The sequence below is a fragment of the Mus caroli genome, chromosome 3, assembly GCF_900094665.2.
Source record: "Mus caroli chromosome 3, CAROLI_EIJ_v1.1, whole genome shotgun sequence".
Classification (NCBI taxonomy): Eukaryota; Metazoa; Chordata; class Mammalia; order Rodentia; family Muridae; genus Mus; species Mus caroli.
The window spans coordinates 41,279,385-41,286,881 of NC_034572.1; the positions used below are offsets into that span (position 1 = coordinate 41,279,385).

Below are 7,497 nucleotides of genomic sequence, written 5' to 3' on the forward strand. Positions count from 1 at the left end.
TCCTTCCTTCCTTCCTTTCTTTCTTTCTTTCTTTCTTTCTTTCTTTCTTTCTTTCTTTCTTTCTTTCTTTCTTTCTTTCTTTCTTTCTTCTCATCTACAGTTCTGGAACAGGACATATAGTAACATCTCAGTTATGAATCAGTCTTCTTCCTTGCAATTTTCCCAGTGGAACTGAGGTTTGCAACCATGATATAACATTTTAATTAACATCAGCACCTAAGATTATCTTTGGAATGACCAGAACAGAAAATGGAATACAGGATGGTAACTAGAGGGTGATACAAATAACTAGGGTTTGTACCATAGGTGGTCACTCCTAACAACTGTGAAAAATATTAAGTTGGGAGGGATGCTAGGTTCCTGCAGGTTATATTTGAATGAGCAAAATTATACTACTGCAAACATTTAAAATATTATGTTTTATAGCTATAGAAAGGTAAAATTCCCAATATTTCCCAGTGTTTGTGAAGATGACCTACTGGCCTAAGACTTAGAAGTGTCCCATGATTGACTATTAGAGCATGATTGCCTCTGTAACAGGAGGAATTCAGGTTTTGTAATACCGTAAGATATCAGACATGTGGCCATTTATCTAGATAATCACTGTGCTCTGAAAGAATATTAAACACTCAATATCTCCCCGACTTAGGTCAGTACTAACAACATGTAGTAGGTCTCTTGTTCACAGGACATAGGCTTCTGAAGAACCTTGCCTTTAACTCCATCTCACCGTTGCCTCTTGAACTCTGAGAAATATTTGGAAGACAAACTGTCTTAGAAACGCTAAAGATCTGGAGCTGGCGAGATGGCTCAGCGGGTAAGAGCACTGATTACTCTTCTGAAAAGTCCTAAGTTCAAACCCCAGCAACCACATGTGTGGCTCACAACCACTTGTAATGAGATCTGGTTCCCTCTTCTGGTCCATCAGCTACAGTGTACTTAGAATTTTTTTTTTAATGGTGAAAAAAAAAAGTGTATATTTAGAATTAGCCATCTGGATTCAGTTTAGATGACGGCAATATCTAGGGCATCATAATCAGGAGCCAAGCGAACATACGCCTCCATCTCTCCTTCGGGCCTTATCAGGGTATTGACTTTGGTCACATCAATGTCATAGAGTTTCTTGACTGCCTGCTTGATCTGATGCTTGTTGGCCTTGACATCCACAATGAACACAAGAGTGTTGTTGTCCTCTATTTTCTTCATGGCTGACTCAGTGGTCATTGGGGATTTGATGATAGCATAGTGGTCAAGCTTGCTTTTCCTGGGCGCGCACTCTTCCAAGTATATTTTCGCTGCTTCTGGAGCTGCAGGGTCTTGGGACGCTGGAAGGTTGGTGACATTGGGATCTTCTTCTTTTTGTGGCTGTGGACGCCTTTCAGCACTGCCTTCTTAGCTTTCAAGGCCTTCTTCACTTTCAGGGAAGCTAAAGATCTTGTTGGCATCCACAATAGTGTCTGGCTTTGGTGGTTGTTTATGGGATGGATCACCAGGTGGGACAGTCTTTGGAGTCATTCCTTCAGTCTCTGCTTCACACTTTGACTCTGTATCTCCTCTCATGGATATTTTGTTCCCCCTTCTAAGAAAGACCAAAGTATCCACATCTTGGTCTTCCTTCTTCTTGAGTTTCATGTGTTTTGTGAACTTTTTCTCGGATGTTACAAGCTTCTGGGCTAATATCCACTTATCAGTGATTACATATCATGTGTATTCTTTTGTGATTGGGTTACGTCAATCAAGATGATATCCTCCAGATCCATCCATTTGTCTAAGAATTTTATAAATTCATTGCTTTTAATAGCTGAATAGTAACCCATGTGTAAATGTACCACATTTTCTGTATCCACTCCTCTGTTGAGGGACATCTGGCCAGTTTCTGGCTATTATAAATAAGGCTGCTATGAGCATAGTGGAGTAAGTGTCCTTATTATATGTTGGAGCATCTTATGGGTATATGCCCAAGAGTGGTATTGCTGGATTCTCAGGTAGGACTATGTCCAATTTTCTGAGGAACTGCCAAACTAATTTCCAGAGTAGCTGTCTCTTGAGAGGCTCTGCCAGTGCCTGACAAATACAGAAGTGGATGCTCATAGCCATCCACTAGACAGAGCATAGGGTTCCCAATGAAGGAGCTAGAGAAAGTACCCAAGGAGCTAAAGGGGTTTGCAGTCCCATAGGAGGAACAACTAAATGAACCAAACAATATCTCCAGAGCTCCCTGGGACTAAATCACCAGCCAAAGAAAACACATGGAGAGACCCATGGCTTTAAGCCACTTATGTAGCAGAGGATGGCTTAGTCTGTCATCAATGGGAAGAGAGGTCCTTGTTCCTGTGGAGGTTATATGCCCCAGTGTAGGGGACTGCCAGGGTTAAGAAGCAGGAGTGGGTGGGTTGATTATCAGGGGAAGGGTTGGAAGGGATAGGGGTTTTCAGAGGGGAAACTAGGAAAGGGGATAACATTTAAAATGTAAAGAAAATGTCTAATAAAAAATGAAAAAAAAAAAAGAAAGAAAGAAAGAAAGAAAGAAAGAAAGAAAGAAAGAAAGAAAGAAAGAAAGAAAAGCTAAAGATATCCAAGCTTCATTTAGATCAGACAATGATGTTTTGTTTTTCCAAAAATTTCAAAGGAAACACATTCTTTGCAGCTTCAAAACAGTAAAATTCATTGCCTATCATCTGTGGGTTCTCTCTCTCTCTCTCTCTCTCTCTCTCTCTCTCTCTCTCTCTCTCTCTCATTCTCTCTCTCTCAACATACTCCTCTCTTTCCTATTCACCAGTATGTAATAGATTTGTGCATTCATGCTTGATGACCTAACTGTGCTAGAAAAGGAATCCTTCAATTGATTATAGCTTTATCAGTGGAGAAACTATGAATATGCATCCTTGATGTAGCTTAGAGATTTGCCAGACTGATATTCTGTAGCTTTGGTGAATCTTTTGTTTGATTACCTGGGGATGCACACTGAATTTTTGTCATTACAGAAAATGTAAATTATTCATTAAGTTATTTCCTTTACCCAAAGTTAAAAATATTAAATTGCCATCTTTTTAAGATGGTTTGTTTTCCTTAGGCAGTATCTATAAATTACCTTTAAGGTTTCCATGAAAATATAGATGTTTAGTTTCTGCTACAGAATTGCTAGATCATGTTAACAGAATTCTTGGCTTTCTTAATATATTGTTTCCACCTTTTTGCCGATTGTTTGACAGATTCTTGGCATTATACAAACTTAATATGCATATTATGCACACAAAAAGCACATACTTTCTTAGAATTATTCTTCACATACCAGAAAGGTTTTGTCTATAAAATGTTATGTAGACTCGTAAAAATCTGCTGTAGCACTGGACAAGCCATTTGGATGCAGTCTGCTCATTATTGTTCTTAATGACAGGATGTCTAATTTGGAAAAAAATGCTATTATCTTATTTTTCATGCTACAGAAATATCCACTTCCTTGTCACTTGGATTATTTACATGATAAAATCTCATCAGAAATTTTATCCTTTGAAATTATCAATAATACATTAGTTATGACTGTGTTAAGTACCGTCTGCTAACTTAGAGATTTGGTTTTACTCTTCCCTAAAGGCCCTGCAATATGCAACAGATACTTGCTTGTTTTTACTCTAGGAAGGGCCATGTTAGATCTCTTATAAATAGGGTAGAAACACATCTCTTACAGGGTTTCATCAAAGGTCATATTCTGTCCATAAGTGTCTCCTGCTATGGATAAAAAAACCCATGAAATTCAAGATGATGTACTGGCTATCAGCATATGGAGGAGACTCCTTTTAGAATTGATATTAACTGTTTTTCCAGAAATAAAAATATTAATGACATCAAAGTCCCATGGATTGGTGAAGGAAACTACCTTAAAACTGTGCCTGTTTGGTGTGTTGTTGACAGTGTATCTGTGCTGTACTTTGATATCTTAGATACTCATTAGTTTATTTTTAGTCTTTGACAGTTTCATATGTATCCCCTTCCTACTGCCAAGGAACCCCTGCTTCCTTTTAACATTTACTCTTTCTCCATTTTTTGTTTCTTTGTTTTGTTTTGTTTTCTGTTTGATTCTGTTTCTCTCTGACCCTAAGAGTTTAATTAATTCTCACACCTAGACATTTGTGGATCCTTGTAGTTAATACTAATATCTTTATAAAAGAAGTATTAATGCTGTCTCTTCTCTACAGGAATACATAGTCTAAAAGTACTATTTTAAATTGCAAAGACCATGGACCATTCACACATGCAGAATGCTTAGAGCACTAGTAGTTAACTTCTCAGACTTTGCAAAAATAAAAAAAAATATCTTTTAAAAATAGATTTTGAAACTTACAGTATTTTGTCAAAGAGGTATGATAAACTAAGATGTGGTTCATATATACTAGAACCTACTTTATTTTGAATTAAAAATATTATTTCTTTGAAATTACTTAGATATAAGTAAAAGTAGTGTAATGAAAATTAGAATGAATAAAACAGGATTAGGGCTCTTTACAAACAAAACAAAAAGAACAAGTGCTGATGGCAGTTAGCTATCTAGGCCACTTCATGACATATTTCCCTTTGGTCTGTTCTACAAACCGTTGAGATGCACATAACTGATACCAAACCAAACGCTTAGTTTATTGGCATAAAAAGCTGATGCCTAATAGAGTTGCAATTAACATCCCCCTCAACAGGTTGTATTTATGCATGAATATTTTGATAGTTTATCACTGAAACATACAACATTGCCACCCTGGTTTGACTTGTATTTTGTTCTTCTCATGATATATCTCAGGATCCTTTATTTCTAATGAGTTAACTTGAATCTTTAATGAATTAATTAATTTTTACAAATGACTGTATCCATTGACCCATGTCAAAACAGAGAAACATGTAATTTTGTGGTACGAACAGTCAAATGCTCTACTTTGTAAACATTTTAGTGAAGATGTAATTTGAGTAACAAATAAAGCCATAAAATAAGTAAACAGGAGGACAGAAAGTAATTTAGACTTAAGCAGACACAACTATTTTTTTTTAAGTAATCAAATAAAAATTAGTTCTGCCTTAAATCTTCTAGAATTAAACAAGAGAATAAGATTTTTCTCTTAAGTAATTATTAGTATTTTCAATTGCATATTAGAATGATGGAAACAATGTTTACTGATTTCAGCAAAAGCAATTGCAGAAGCCTTTGTTCTGTTTAATGTGTGGTTAAGTCTTATGTTCAAATTGCAAGTCATGTAGTTAGATATTACTGTCTCTGAGATGAAGTGAACTTTGAAATTACATGGCTCAAATTCTGAAAGCATAAAACAGCAAAGAATTATCTTCTATACTGAAATTGTGGGCAATTTACAGGGCTTCAAACACTAAAATTTTGGGGAAAATTCACAAGGCCTCAACTCTAAACAAATAAATGAATGCATTAAAGAAAATGTGGAGACAGGAGAGATGTTCTTTCCCTGAGTAGAAGCAAGGGTTGTCCAGTACCAAATGTTTAGCTATGGATGCATATATTCTAATCTACGTATATATGCAATAACACTTCGTAAAGAGGACATGCATTTGATAGAAAGAGTCAAGGGGGATAGTCCCTGCTCTAGTTGTTCAGGATCCACATGAAGACCAAGCTGCACATCTGCTATAAATGTGCAGGGGAACTAAGTTCAGCATGTGTATGTTCCATGGTTGGTAATTCAGTCTCTGAGAGGCCCAAGGGTCCAGGTTAGTTGACTCTGTTGGTCTTCCTGTGAATTTCCTGTCCCCTTAGTGGCCAGAATCTTCTAGATCTTCCACAAAAGTTCCTATGTCCTATCCACTGATTGTGTGTGGGTGTCTGCATCTGTCTTCTAGCTGGGCTGCCTTCTCTTGTCTCAATGGGAGAGGATATGCCTAGTCCCACAGAGTCTTGATATGTCAGTGTTGGGGGATACCAGTGGGTTCCATATCCTCTCAGAGGAAAATGTAGGTATGTGGGGAAGGATTGTGAAATGGATGACTGGGAGTGGGCAGTGAGGAGGAGGTAAAGTGAATAAGTAAAAAAAAATATAAATAAAATAATAATAATTAAAAAATAAGAAAACAATAATAAAGCAGGGGAGGGTACATAATAGGGTGAGGAGGAAGGGAAGAGGAAAAAGACATAAGAAGTGTTCTAAATATATTAAAATAAAAACTATAATTCATCATAAAAAAGGAAATGTTTTCAGTGAATTGGCTGAATTTAATCACCATCTTGTATATTTACAATNTATTGCAAGTAAGTTCAAGTATACAATTCACTCTTAAATTTGAGGGGTTAAAAATGTTGTGAAGAGTATAGAGGCCTTTAAGGAGGAAATAAATACAACTCTTAAAGAAAGGTAGGTAAATACAATCAAACATGTAAAGGAACATGTAATAAAAGCAATAAAGAAAATTTAAAGTGAGGCAAACCTAAAAATGAAAATCTAGGGAAAAGAACAGGAAATATAGACACAGCAGAATACAAGACATGGAAGACAGAATTTCAGAAGTAGAAAAATACCATAGAAGAAATTGATACATCAGTCAAAAAAATGCTGAAGCTAAAAAGTTTCTAACACAAAGCATCCAGGAAATTTGGGATGTTATGAAAAGCTCAAAACTAAGAATACTGGGAATAGAAGGAGAAGATTCCCAACTCAAAGGCCCAAAAAATATCTTCAACAAAATAATAGAAGAAAATATCCCTAATCTAAATAAAGATATTCGAATAAATGTACAAGAAGCTTACAGGCACCATATAGAGTAGACTAAAAAAGAAAATCTTCCTGCCACATGATAATCAAAACACTAAATTACTGAAAAACAAAGAAAGAATCTTAAAACCACAAGAGATAAAGGCCAAGTAACGTATAAAGGCAGAACTATTAGAATTAGAACAAACTTCTAAACAGAATCTATAAGAGACAAAAGGACATAGGCAGATTTTGTCAAAGGTTTTTCAGCAACTAATGAGATGACCATGTGATTTTTTCTTTCAGTTTGTTTATACGTTGGATTACATTGATGGACTTTTTGATTACTGAACCTGGACCCTTTGATTACTGAACCTGAAATACTTCTGGCTTTCCAGAGAATGAACCACCAACAATAGAGCACCCTAGGCTGGACCTAGGCACCCTGCACATATGTAGCAGATATGCAACTTGGTCTTCATGTGGGTCTTCTAACAACTGGAGAAGGAGCTATCCCTGAATGTATTACTTCTCTGTTGATCTTTTTCCCCAAACTGGGCTATCTTATCTTGCCTCACTGAGAGAGGTTGTGATTAGTCCTGTAAAGACTTGATGTGCCAGGATGAGTAATACCTGAGAGTGGCTCCCCTTCTCAGAGGAGAAGAGGAGGATGGGAAGGAGCTGTAGGGGTGTTGACTGGGACGAGAGGATGTCTGATTGTGTTATGTAAAATGAATAAATTAATTAATTAATGATAAAAAACTTGTTTCAAAAAACCCCAAAATTGTAAATATCTAAGAAT

The 7,497-nt window shown here is 36.3% G+C and overlaps 1 pseudogene; it reads right to left on the reverse strand.

The window, feature by feature from the left end:
* Positions 1-1,005: 1,005 nt before the first annotated feature.
* LOC110291804 lies at positions 1,006-1,445 on the reverse strand (annotated as a pseudogene).
* Between the last annotated feature and the right edge of the window lie 6,052 nt (positions 1,446-7,497).